This window comes from Triturus cristatus, chromosome 7 (genome assembly GCF_964204655.1).
Source record: "Triturus cristatus chromosome 7, aTriCri1.1, whole genome shotgun sequence".
NCBI lineage: Eukaryota > Metazoa > Chordata > Amphibia > Caudata > Salamandridae > Triturus > Triturus cristatus.
In genome coordinates this window covers 164,366,552-164,379,437 of record NC_140590.1, presented here as the reverse complement: position 1 = coordinate 164,379,437, position 12,886 = coordinate 164,366,552, and the positions used below count along the sequence as shown (strand labels likewise).

General features: G+C 43.7%; 1 protein-coding gene across 2 annotated transcripts in view; it reads left to right on the top strand.

Moving 5' to 3' along the window:
* Positions 1 to 12,886, top strand: part of APLP1 (amyloid beta precursor like protein 1) — a 290,055-nt gene that overhangs the window by 82,508 nt on the left and 194,661 nt on the right. The window lies entirely within an intron of this gene.

Genomic DNA, 12,886 nt, shown 5'->3' with positions numbered 1-12,886 from the left:
AAACTTCTGTGTGGTTTTTAATTTTCAACGGTCTGCTTTTGCGAGAAATGTGCCCGGATTAGTAGGTCGTATAGATCCAGCGAAAGTAATTTATAAAAGCTCTACTGGCAAACCAGCTGTTCCAGAATAAGCAACTCCAATATTTTGTAGCAGATTTAATGCAGCTATCGAATTGATTTTTACAATTATGGTCTCGTCTATTTTAAGGTTTACACTTTGGTAATGTACAGAAGCGTGACGTCACTTGTTGGGTTTACAAATGTAGTGGTGAATCACAGAATCTGCAGAATGTGGAAGTTTTCTGAGACCGACATCACCCAATGTGTGAACCCTGCTTTATGGCCCCGTGTTAGATTTTTAAAGGACTTTTATGATCCTTGTATTTGTTTCCCCACGTGCAGTGCTGGGCGCAGACTGCACGGGTTGGCTGTAAAAATAAGCATTTGTCTGAGTTAACAAGTTGATAGGATTTAAAACTTCGGAAAATCATTGCTGCGTTTATACAGCGTTTTGTGTTGGCAGAACTGTTAATGTGGGCACCAGGTTCCAGTCATAGCTTTTTATCTTACAAAATATCAAGTACTTTTTAACAGTTTTTCATTCGTTGCCATGAAGCTCAAGGGGTCTGGAAGTCCCAGGATTCAGCGTGCTCTCCTTCTAGGCGAGATAACTAAGCTGGGAAATAGTAAAACCTGATTTTCACCACGCCATGCATTTGCAAGGCTATTGCATTAAGTGTAAACCTAAAAACACATTGTAAACCAGATTCTCCATTGTATGTCTGTCGTCAGCCAATACTTTTTGATTTTATAATAATGATATATGCAAGCTCAGGCGATTTCAATCCTCCGTCTTCATCCAATGGGCTGTGTTGTGGTCATTCACGTTTTCTTCTCCTCCCTGCAGCATACAGCATGGGGCAATGGGTGAGTCCGCTTCAACCGTCGGCAAACTTCACTGTGAGTGACCGCATTCTGCCCTTTCACAAGAGGCACATCCACACAAAGTCGTTTGCTTCAGTGACCCGAACTACTAGGACATTGCGTTCTTTTTAAATCAAATAAACAGCCGCGGTCGGTAGTAGGAGTAACTGCAGGGCAGTGACGTGGGAAGGGGGAGGGGCAGGGTGGGGGGTAGTAAACGATGGATTACGGAGGTTTACAGGTAAGTTAACATATAAAATGAATTTTGTTGCGTGCACTGCATCCCCAAATGCGATGCAGTGCACGCAACGAAATTCGTTTTATTAATTTATATGTTAACTTACCTGTAAACCTCCGTAATCCATAGTTTACTACCACCCACCCTGCCCCTCCCCCTTCCCACGTCACCGCCCTGCAGTTACTCCTACTACCAACCGCGGCTGCAAATAAATATTTGTTTTTGTTATATTGGTGAGGGCCAGGTAGCTCTTCTCAATCATGTTTTCCAAAACAGTTGACAAGACAAAACAAGCAATGCAAAGCTAAAAGGCTTCTAAACCTTTTGTTTCAATGTTTGTATACTGAGAAGAGTAATTTGTTTCCATAACACATTTGCAGTACGAAATCTGTCTAGTACTGTGGAATTCCTGTTGGTTGGCGCAGTCACATGGGAGAGAGAATGAGAAAGTGTTAGACATGGCATCTTTTGGCGTGTTTCGCCTGAGTTTTTGCTTTCTGCCTTCCCGGTTTTGACTCTGTTTTTGCTGGCGTAGTGTTTCTGCGCACTTTTTTCACTGCTGATCAGTGGTAAAGTGCAAGTGCTCCTGTGGCAAATTGTGTTATGGATTGGTGTTTCCATGATTGGATATTTTATTTACTTGTTAGTCCCTAGTAAAGTGCACTGCGTGTTCCAGGGCCTGTAAATCAAATGCTAGTGGTGGGCCTGCAGCACTGATTGTGCCACCCACGTGAGTAGCCCTAAAAAGGTAACTCAGACCTGCCATTGTAGAGTCTGCGCGCAGTTTGTAACTGCCATGTCAACTTGGCAAGTGCCCCCACTTGCCAGGCCCAAAACCTTCCCGTTTCTACATGTTAGTCACCCCTAAGGTAGACCCGAGGTACCCCTGTGGGCATGGTGCAGTGTATGTGAAAGGTAGGACATGCCCTGGTGTGGGTGGCATGTCCTGATAGTAAATTACAGCCCATTTTGTTTTTCACTATTGCAAGGCTACCTGTTCCCCATAGAACAAAATGGGAAGTTTGTTTATAACCTCTTATAAACATAACTGGTCCTGGGAACTAGGTAGGAAAATAAAATTTAGTATGCTTGAACTCAGAATCTAAAGATGCATCTTTTCGTGAAGGTGATTTTTACATTCTGTGTTTGAAAATACCACTTTTAGAAAGTGGGTATTTTCTTGCTCAGTCATCCTGTGTGCCTCTGCTGGAATGCGGATTGCCTGTCAGTGTTTGGATGACAGAAGGCTGGGGAGCAGGAGGGGCTCCAGATAGTCTAGGTAGGCCAGGAAAGGGCTGAATAGACCTGGGCTGCGATGGGGAAAGAGGGAGATTTCCCTGCACCTCAAAGGGCCTGGTCTGCCTCTGACAATGCCGTCTCCACCTCCTGCCAGGAAATCACACCAGAGAAGGCAAAACTGGTTCAGCTGGGCACAGACATTCTCTGCCTAAGAGATCAAAGGATTTTGGGATATAAATATTGGGGCCCATACCCCTGAACTTTAGAACTATTTTGGACCAAGAAGACTGCAAAGAAGAAGAGCTGGAGAAGCTGAGAGGAGGAACCCTCCAATTTGCTGTGTGCTTTGCTGTGTTGACCTGCAGTGGCTGCTTCTGTCTTGGGCAGTGAAAGGACTGGCCTGAAATGTCTGCAATCTGCTTTGTGAATTTCTCCAAGGTCTTGAGGTAGAGCTTGGAGGACTGGACTTTGCCTCATATCTGCCAACTTTCGGTGACCAAAACGAAGTAGGACTGCCCAAGTTTTGAAATTGCTAACGTCTAAAAATTGCGGGTGGCCGCTCTTTTAGACGTCTGGCCCCCGCTCTTTGGAATTCTCTTCCCCTACGCATTTGCAGTAACCCTAACCATCAGGCCTTCAGACGTCTTGTGAAGACCTGGCTCTTTTCTCAGGTCTAACCCCTTGATCCTGTCACCTGCCTAGTCTTGCTCCAGCGCTGGGACGCCTCTTTGCCGAGGCAGCCCTGCGCTTTATAAGTATTTTAATCTAATCTAATGCAGCATGGAGACCTCAGCGAAAATGACATCACGTTACTGTTTTTTCACAGTGACGACAGTGTAAATTACACCATCACACTCAGGAAGGACCCATCATGTCCTGACACATGATGCAGTGGTGAGTCGCTTACTACACTTGTTTTGGGGACAAACCAGCTGTTGTCGAGTCAATAGGTCTTACCAGGTTGGTGCAATCGGTACATTTGTTTTTATTCGTATTGTAAGCATATGCCACAAAAATAACAGAAACAAGGAAGCCGTCCGTCCCTACATTTAAAGACCATATGCTTGCAATACAATTTCAACATTTCACAATAATGTCATTTTAATAAAGAGAACAGTGCTTCCTAGCTGGCAAGTTCACTTAGAAACAGTAAAGAAATCCTTTTTATTTTTAAAGCAGATCACAGGAACATATGGATTCTTACTGGCACAATGGAAATATTGTTTTGACTCTGAATCCCTCTAATCCGAAGATATAGTTCAAACACACCCGAATGATGAAAATGGTGAATTATGAAGAATGGGAGGAAAAAAACACTGAACTCCGTGTTGCTGATTTACCGGAGGCAGTGAGGTTGCACGGTTTGAGTCTAGGTGTAAAATGTTGTGACTTCAGTCCATGAGGTCAAAAAACAGGACAACCTGTTACTCAAACACAGACACAGTTTCCGATACAGACCGTGTCTGTCTGTAGATCTAAAGCACGTTACAGACACAGGCCCTCGTGATGCCTTTCGGTGAAACTATCCGCATGTGATTGATAAACACTCAAAGGGTGTTTCTCCCCTCACTGTCCCTCGCCTCCCTCTTTCCTCTCAGATTGGAAGACCCTTCTATCTTCACTTCCCAGGCAGCTTCTGAATTGACTTCCTGGCTGCCTTCCCTGGAGATTGTTTGATTTGTTTCGCCGCAGGAGGAGCGGTTCCATCCAGAGGCCTTCTCGAGCCTCCTGAAAAGATGTACATGAAGCAGTAGCGTGAAGCCTGAATCAGAAGGGTTGGGAAGGATGCTGCTGCCTTTGAACCGAAGTCCGCACAATGTAAATACTTTTACTGAAAGAATAGCAACACTTGTTGACGTTCTCTAGTCTTCCCACGGAAAGGGGGCCCTGAACAAAAACAAAAGCAGGGGAAACGGGGGAAGAGGCACGTAATCAACTAGCAAGACACCCCACTTCCTGAAAAGCATTAACAAAAAAATGCTAACTGTCACCGATACAAAACCAAAACAGCAATGTCACATACCCCCAAGGAGGCAATCCAGTGTGCTAGAGGCCAAGATGGCCGCACATATATCAAAAACTAACACACTTCAAACATGTTTTTAGAAAATCATTTTGTTCGTTTTTGATGTGTGGCCATCTTGGCCTCTAGCACGCTGTATTGCCTCCTTGGGGGGTATGTGACATTGCTGTTTAGGGGTGACAATAACTCCCAGTCAAAGCTAGGGATGCAGGAATAAAACCAACCCCACAACCCAACTCCCTCAAATCTATGCTTCCCATTCTTGTTAGGAGAGCAGTCTTTATCGATCGCTCAGATTTCTAGTTATTGATTTGGATGCTAGTTTTGTTTTGCCGATGCTACTGATTTTGTGTTTCAGGAACTGGAATCCAAATTCGCATTATGCAAGCTCTGTGATCCTAGCCCCAGATTCCCACTGGCGATGCTGCAGTTCTTTCTGAGGCTGGATCACTACCTGCCGTAGCATCTGTGACCTAATGATCACCGGCTGCCATTTCCAAAAGGTCTCCTCTCCATCAGATTACCTTGCACTTGAAGTCCAAGCTGGGAGGCACTGTGGCACTTGGGAGCCGTCCGCTATTGGAAGAGGTTCTTCAAACTGTAGAACACTTACGAGTGGTGGCACTGACTGGATGTCATCCACTTGCTTGCATCAGGCTTGGTTTGGATAAGATGGTCTCCTTCATGACTGAGCAGGCAGCGGACTCTGACTCAGCCGTCCTCCGCGTGTGCAATCGTGAGGCATCTGCTGCCTTCTCTTATTGTAATGCTGCAATGCCTGGCTCTAGTTTTTCAGGCTCATCTTGGGTCTGGCCTGCATACATTGCCTCTTGCCTTTTGCTATGGAGGACTTGTATATTCATTGATTGTACTGGTAGCCAAAGGGGACGTTGAGAATTGCGTGAATGTCCTTGATGTTATGAGTTTTTTCCACTTGGGATTTTTGTTTCACTTAAAATGTGTGTGTGAGGGAGTTCAAAGGGGCGGCTGTCCATCTGTACCACCCCTGGCATGGCCTTGCAGCTCTGGCTGTCCTCCAGAGGTATCTTGTGGACTGCACATGCCCTGGTTAGTGCAATAGAATAGAGTAGAAGGGCCAAACTGAATGATTGTTCCGGAGTTCTGCCCCTCAGACTTTCATCAACAACTGCTGTTTCACAAGCATCATACTGGTGGTTCCTTCAAGTAGAGGTGCCATATACTCCAAGACGTAACTCTCCGCTAGAGGAAACAGAGGTTCTCCACTTCAAGAACCGCAGCCTGCCCAGTTACTAGGCCGGCTGGACATCATCTCTGTTCTGTAGCGGGGAACACTCTACAGATGGAATATAGGGCTTCTTATATCTACAAACCATGCTTCGCAGAAGAGTTCAAGCAAACAAGATACCCACAGACCCTCTTATTGTGAGCCCGAAGGTATTGACTCTTTCGTATGTAGGATAACCAAGAACAGGTCTTGGCCAAAAACAAGAGTCCAAGAATCGCTTCTTCAGCTCACTTTGTCACATCAAACAACTTCTACAGTTCACTCCGAGCCACCTCCTTGACATTAAGTGGTCCAACTCATCAAGCGTACACTGGCTTTGGTTCTTTCTTCCAGAAACATGTGAGGAAGTATCTAGCTATATGTATAGCGCAAGCTGGTCGAAAAGCAGCAGAGCGCTGTACAAGAGTAAACGCAAAGACAGAGTCAACAAGTAGGATTGGTGGAGTACCTGTATTCTAGGAGTGGAAGTGGACTGTTACTGCATCATGATGAAGTGCTCTTTAAGGGGTTGTGTCTTCATCTTTCATAAATTAGAGAGCGGCTGAGGCAGGCCGAATACAGGGATGCCATTCCAGATCCTATGTGGATAGATGGTGAAGGCCCGTTGCCTTGCTTTTTAAAAATCTAATTCTGTTCTTGTCTCCACTCTAATGGTGTCCAGGCTACAGGTGGTGAGTTTGTCAGCCTGACAGTCAATAGATGCCAGTCATGATGGTTCTTGCAGCTATTTTGTAGGATGTTGTGGGCCTCCAAGGAAAGCCAGTCAGGGAAGAGGTGATGTGGTCATTTTTAGGTCTCGCGCCTAGCGTTGCAGTGCATAGCACTGTTCGCGCAGTGAGAGACCTCATGTAGGGGGTTTGAAAACGGACCTAGGAATTTCACACGCTTGTGCGTGTGCTCTTCCTTTTAGCCCACACTATTGGCCTTTGCGTGCATCTTTTTATCAAAGACAGCACGCAATTGGCCAAAGGTGGGCGCACTGCTCCGCCCATGGCCAATTGGTGTCTATTATGCGCACCGCTGCCATGTGGTTTCAATAATCGTGCCCAGACATGGGTGCGATAATTGAAACCACATGTCTCCCTGTGGCGTGCGCACGCGCACCACTTGCGGGCTTCTTCTTTTTTTGATCCATTTCACAGGGAAGCAACTAATTGAAAGAAGGAAAGAGAGGTGGGCTGCTTCGCGTGTGCACCACTTGTTTCCTTCGGCTGTTGCTAGCTGTGCTTCGGGTCAAGTACTGTGGGGCCGTTCGGTGACAAAAGTGCATTTCAGAGCAGGCCGTAACACAGGACCCGGGGTCCGGTCCACTCTGGCTCGGGAAGCGCTTTCTCCTTGTGACAAACAGCACAGCGACACCTCACAATCTGCAGCTGGGGAGACCACCAGAAGGGGGTTCTCCCTACTACACAATTACTCAGGGAGCTTTCCACAGATTCTTTAGGTACGCTAGACGAGCTTATAGGGAAGTCCACAAATGTAACCTCTATTTCAACAAACTCCGAAGCAACTCCCGAGATGTTCTATAACCACGCTCTGGAAACCTCAATGGACCTCTTCCCAGCCCTTAACCTACAGCCTTCTTCAGAACAAGCATTTGCAATGCAATAGGTCTCGCAGTAGTTGAAGTTTGAGCTTCTGGCGTTGCAAATAATGATGCAACGCCAATAGCTCAAACTTTCAGTAATGCGAGACCTATTGCATTGCAAATGCTTGTTAAGCAAGCTTTTGATGAGGCCAGCTGCAGTGTAAAGGTTGCCCTAAAGAAGGGGAGTGTTAAGTCTGGGAGGGTATGGAGCAGGGAATTGACACCATCCAGTTGCAAGAGCATGAGTGCTTGAACTGCAGGAATGTTTTATTTTTTCTTAATTAAACAGAGAAGGGGCATCATGGTTTTCTTGGTTATGCGTTCCATGATGGTGGCATCATTGTCCTGGGTGAATACGACTGAACTTGTGGATGAAAGTTGGGGGATATTCCTGTGCAGGTGGTGTGGTTCTACTGTCTAAGGTTTCAGTACCGGTTTCAGGAAGTTATCTTTCGGGTGTTGTTTTCTGACCGTTCCTCAGACAAAGCATTTGCGTAAAGTGATGGCTCATACAGTAGGTAGCAGTGAGGCTTGCTCCAAGTAGGAGTATCCAAACGGGGCACATAGGAGAGTGAGAATGATGTGCCTAGCTGTCACCCCCTTCCTGAATTAGTAATTGTTGTATCATCTTGGCTACAACCTAAAGCTTCTGTAACTTGAATCCGAATAAAGTTACAACTTGGAACCTACTTCCTGGCTTCCTGTGAACATTCATACTTCAACAGTAATCTAGGACAGGCCAAAGGGGAGGTCACTACCTCACCCTGAACAACAAGACCTGCCGCTTCAGTCCTCTCTTCTACCATTTGCCAAATGGTAGTGCTCAGGAAGAGCTCATTGTCAGCCCTTTGGTAACAAGCTCTTTATTGAAGTCTTAAAGGTAGCCCTGTCTCTATCCTTCTGGCTTCAGTGTTCTGGTCCTCACCGTCCATTAACAGTAATGCACCCACTTCCACTGTCTGGGGAATCTAACGCCCATCCTTCATCTTGTGCCCTGCAAAGCCAATGGCATCCAAAATGAATCCCACTGGTAATAGTACTGAGACTCTCACCCACACTCCGCATGCGCACACGTCAGTGTCCAGTTCTGGGTTTTGTGTAACACCGGTCCTTTACATGAGAGGAGCCAGTGACACAGAGAACAGGGTCTGGTCACACTGCAGATTGACAAAATAAGGTACGGTGCCACCATTGATGTATGTAAATGCACCCAGGACATGGACAGTAGTTCAGTGCCCACTATGAGGGCATATTTGGCACCCTCCTCCAGGTCACAGAACAGGTTTGGAACCTTGCATTACCAGGGACAGACCTAGAGACAGACAGACAGACACACACACACACACACACCTGTTTTTCTTGCAAGGGACTTTCTAATCCGAACAGTATCACAAATGCATCCATTTGACATTATACATCGTCGGTAATTTCAGTTTGATTGGAACCATGTATAAAAAAATACGGCCTAGGAGTGCTTCAGTTGTTAATGAAAGCATTACATTTTGAATGCCTGTGTATTACATGACCGACATAATTCAATCTCTTGAAAATACATGTATAATTTTTATTTTAATGTAGGCTCATGCTTTGCCTCTAACAGTCACTACGTTTTTGCGCTGATAGACAAAAGTGTGTGTACGTATATAAATATATGTATTGCATAAAACCCACCTTGTTTTCGTCCCTTTGGTACAATACTCCACCTCCACCTGTACCTGTTTTGAACCAGGGCCAAAGAAGTAGGCAGCACAGTACTCGGGTTGCTGCAAATCCTTTTCATTTTCCTTTACAAAAAGTTCGGTAGTGGGCGACACGTTTTGGTCGGAACCTTCAACTGGGCCATAGAGTCTCCAAGTGCAGAGTGTCAGTTTAAAGGAACAATGTCCATTAACCACCACCTCTTGAAAACTAAACTGCACAACATTTTTAGTTCAAGTCTACCTTATCTATGCGTGGTTTTGGTATTTCTTTTTTTCTTTCATTTGCAATTTCCTTATAATTACCTTGGGCCCGATTCATAGAATTAACTTAAGACAAAATCCTAAACTTACTACTTTTGGTATTCACAGAATGCACTTACTACTTTTGGTATTCACAGAATGCACTTACTACTTTTGGTATTCACAGAATGGATTTACGACTACTAACTTTACGTTCGCACTCGGGCCGGAAATTCCGGGCCGGAGGCGGAGCTTCCGGGCCGGAGGCGGGGCTTCCGGGCCGGAGGTGGGGATTCCGGCCACTGGCGGAGATTTAGCCATGGTCAAAATCTCCACCTCTGGGCCGGAAGCTCCGCCTCCGGCCTGGAAGCCCCACCTCTGGGCCGGAAGCTCCGCCTCCGGCCCGGAATTTCCAGCCCGAGTGCGGACGTAAAGTTAGTAGTCGTAAATCCATTCTGTGAATACCAAAAGTAGTAAGTGCATTCTGTGAATACCAAAAGTAGTAAGTGCATTCTGTGAATACCAAAATGGTAGTAAGTTTAGGATTTTGTCTTAAGTTAGTTCTGTGAATCGGGCCCCTTGTCTGTTCAAATTTTCTGAGGGAAGGCCAGGTAAGAGGTGTAGCTTTCACGGCATTTACATAATATACTGGTGATTACAGAAAGCAATCTTTCCGGCTAAAGTACCATTCACCTTTACTTGTATATAACTCATCTTTTCTATGTTTTAGTTTCATTAAGTAGCATAAGACATGTCTACACTCATGTTTTATCACATTGTCCCTGAGATGTCCTTCTATCAGTCTTTTGGCAGTGCAAATAGCAACACACAAGACTTGAAAATTCATATGCACTGATGGACTTTGAGGCAGATTTTAGGGTATCTAGACCGTGGTGTTACCTGCCTCACTGTGCGTTCCATCTATCTCTAACCTCCATGTGGGCCCCCCATTTTTACTTTGACCTCTTTTTTGCTATTGCTGATACTTTATGCACTGAATATCTTTTAACAGATCAACAGTTGAGAGTCTGCTCTATATCATCTTTCCTATGAGAGTCAAATTTGAGCTCTAATCTGGTTTCCCTCCAAGTGAGATTCCTCTCTTTGCAAATTATAAAGTGCATGTGCTTGATGTTGTGTGGTACCCTATATTACCCTCGTGGCATCATTGACTGTCCCATATTATCCATTCTACTGATCACCATTTCTAACTTTGGGAGAATAGCAGGATTCATAACATAGCGCCATGAAACCGTCTGGTGTACGCGCGCTTAATAAATGTTTTTAACATAACATAACAGTCTGTGCCCTGCGCAGCACATGACATTTATAATAAAGTGCATCCTAAATAAAGTGCATTTTGCTCGATATGATTCCCCTCTCGACTACAATCCTCCATTTGTTACAGGCTTTCTTTATATGTCAGATCTAAAGTACAGGTGCCTTATTTTTTATCCCTTTTTGTTCTACTTACTGTACTCATTTTATATGTTTGAATTTTATTTCTAATTTTGTATGGGGTAATTTATTTTGATCTGTTTCTCATATAATGCCCCCAGTCATGTTAAAGTGCATTGAACATAAAGTGCATACCAGCTCTTTTAAGGTGCATGATCTTAAGTACCCCATTGTGTTCACCTATCAGCAATCATATTATATATTAGATCGCAAGTGCATTATTTCTCATTGTATTAACATTCATTCCCAAGTTCGATCCCATATTACATTTCCTGGATCACAATACTCACTTCTATTCAACCCTTCTGTACAATCGGAGTTCAGCTACATATTCAGATAAGAAGGCTGTTATAAAGAAGTTTTCTTCGATATCTCTTAAAATTGAGAAATATCTAGTAACCATGATGAAATGTATCTAAAGAAAAATTCATATTGATTGTAACCCTGGCTTCAAGGACATACTCAAAAATACCATGCATATCGCTATCCATTTACTCCTATTTATGTACAATACATTCTAATAAAGTGCATAGCCAATACTATAAATGCACTAGTGACTATCAGGGGCCTGTGTTGCCTTAATGTATACATTTCAAGAACATGCAAACCATAGCTGCCAGGCATAGAGGTGAAAAGCAGGTGCATTTCTAAGGGGAGGCATGTAACCTCTCATATATGTATTATTGCCCTCATTAAAAATTCCATGCATTCAATCTGGGGAGGTTTATATATGGACATAGAGTTCAGCATCTAAATTAAGTCCCATTAGGCTTTCCGATCCCATCAAAATAATCCATATTGACTCCGATCGTTTAAGTAATAGTTCCAAGTCACCACCTCTGGGCTTTTTCATGACCCGTTGAATTCCATAATATTTCAAATCCGTTTTGTTCCCATCAAGCATTTCCCAAATGTGTTTGGTCACTGTATGAGAAAAATGCTTATTTGTGATAGCACATAAGAGTTGTAAAATGTATAGCTTTAACTTGTTTACAGTGCTACCCACGTATTTCTTTCCACATCCACAATCGAGTACATAGACCAAATGCGTGGTCTTACAGGTAATCCATTCCTTGATCTCCTTTACTTGGCCATGTTGAAGCTCAAAGATTGTTTTATTTGAGCCACGTAGGCATACCTTGAATTTCGAACACTTCCAGAAGCCATTCTTTTTTTTTTTTTTTAAACTTATTTTTATTGCCATTTACATATTTCAGATATTGACCATCATACACAACCCTCAGATAGACATAGCAGAGTATACATCCAGTAGTGGGACAGAATGGCTGTGTATATCGCTTGTACATAAACAAGGAGCATAAACAGGGTATAGAGAGAGCATGATGTTCTTTTTCGTTTTAACCAACTAGGTGCATCTGGTTTATAGTTCATCATATAATTCCTTGCAAGCCAGTCTCCCAGGGAGGCAGTTTTTTGTATGTGACATTTGGATAGTCTTTAACATTTCATCCATTCTTTGTATTTTCCAGTTGTTTTTTTCAAGAGTTCCTTCATGTCACAGTGAGACCTATTATAATCCATAATGTATCCTATTTCCTCCTGGTTGTTTTATTTTTTTGTTTTTTAGACCTTTCTTTTTTGCTACTATGAGATCCTCTCTCTTCCTTTCTTTAGCGCTTTTAAATGTGTCATCTAACACCCTAGTTGGATAGCCCCTGTTTGTGAATCTTATGTACATTTGGTTGGCTTATTCAAATTCATCGTTTTCAGAGCGATTGCATTTCGCCCTAAGAAACTCGTAGTATGGTACACTCCATTTTAATGCCCGGGGGTGTCTGCTGTTAGCATGTAATGTGCTTGTGCAACTTGTAGGTTTCCTTTGTAATTTTTGTGGATTCTTGTACAATGATTTGATGAATTCCTCCAGGTCGTCTTTGTTGCCTTCTCATAGTACAAATAAATAATTTAAAAAGCAGACCCGAGTATTATCTGCTGTAGTTTTAAGTTTTTTGTTCTGTCCACGCAGTTTCTGCTTCCCACCACCTCATTGTCAAATTCACATATGTGGGAGTGAAGGATGTAACCATTGCGGGTTCTTGTTTTTGTAAGTAACAATCATCATCAAATAAAAAACATTGTGTGTGAGGCAGAAGTCCATCATCTCCACCAACATTTTTGAGTGTTCCAACAGGCTCACTAATCTTGATCTAAGGAAGTACCTATATGCCTTCAACCCACCAGAGTGCTGT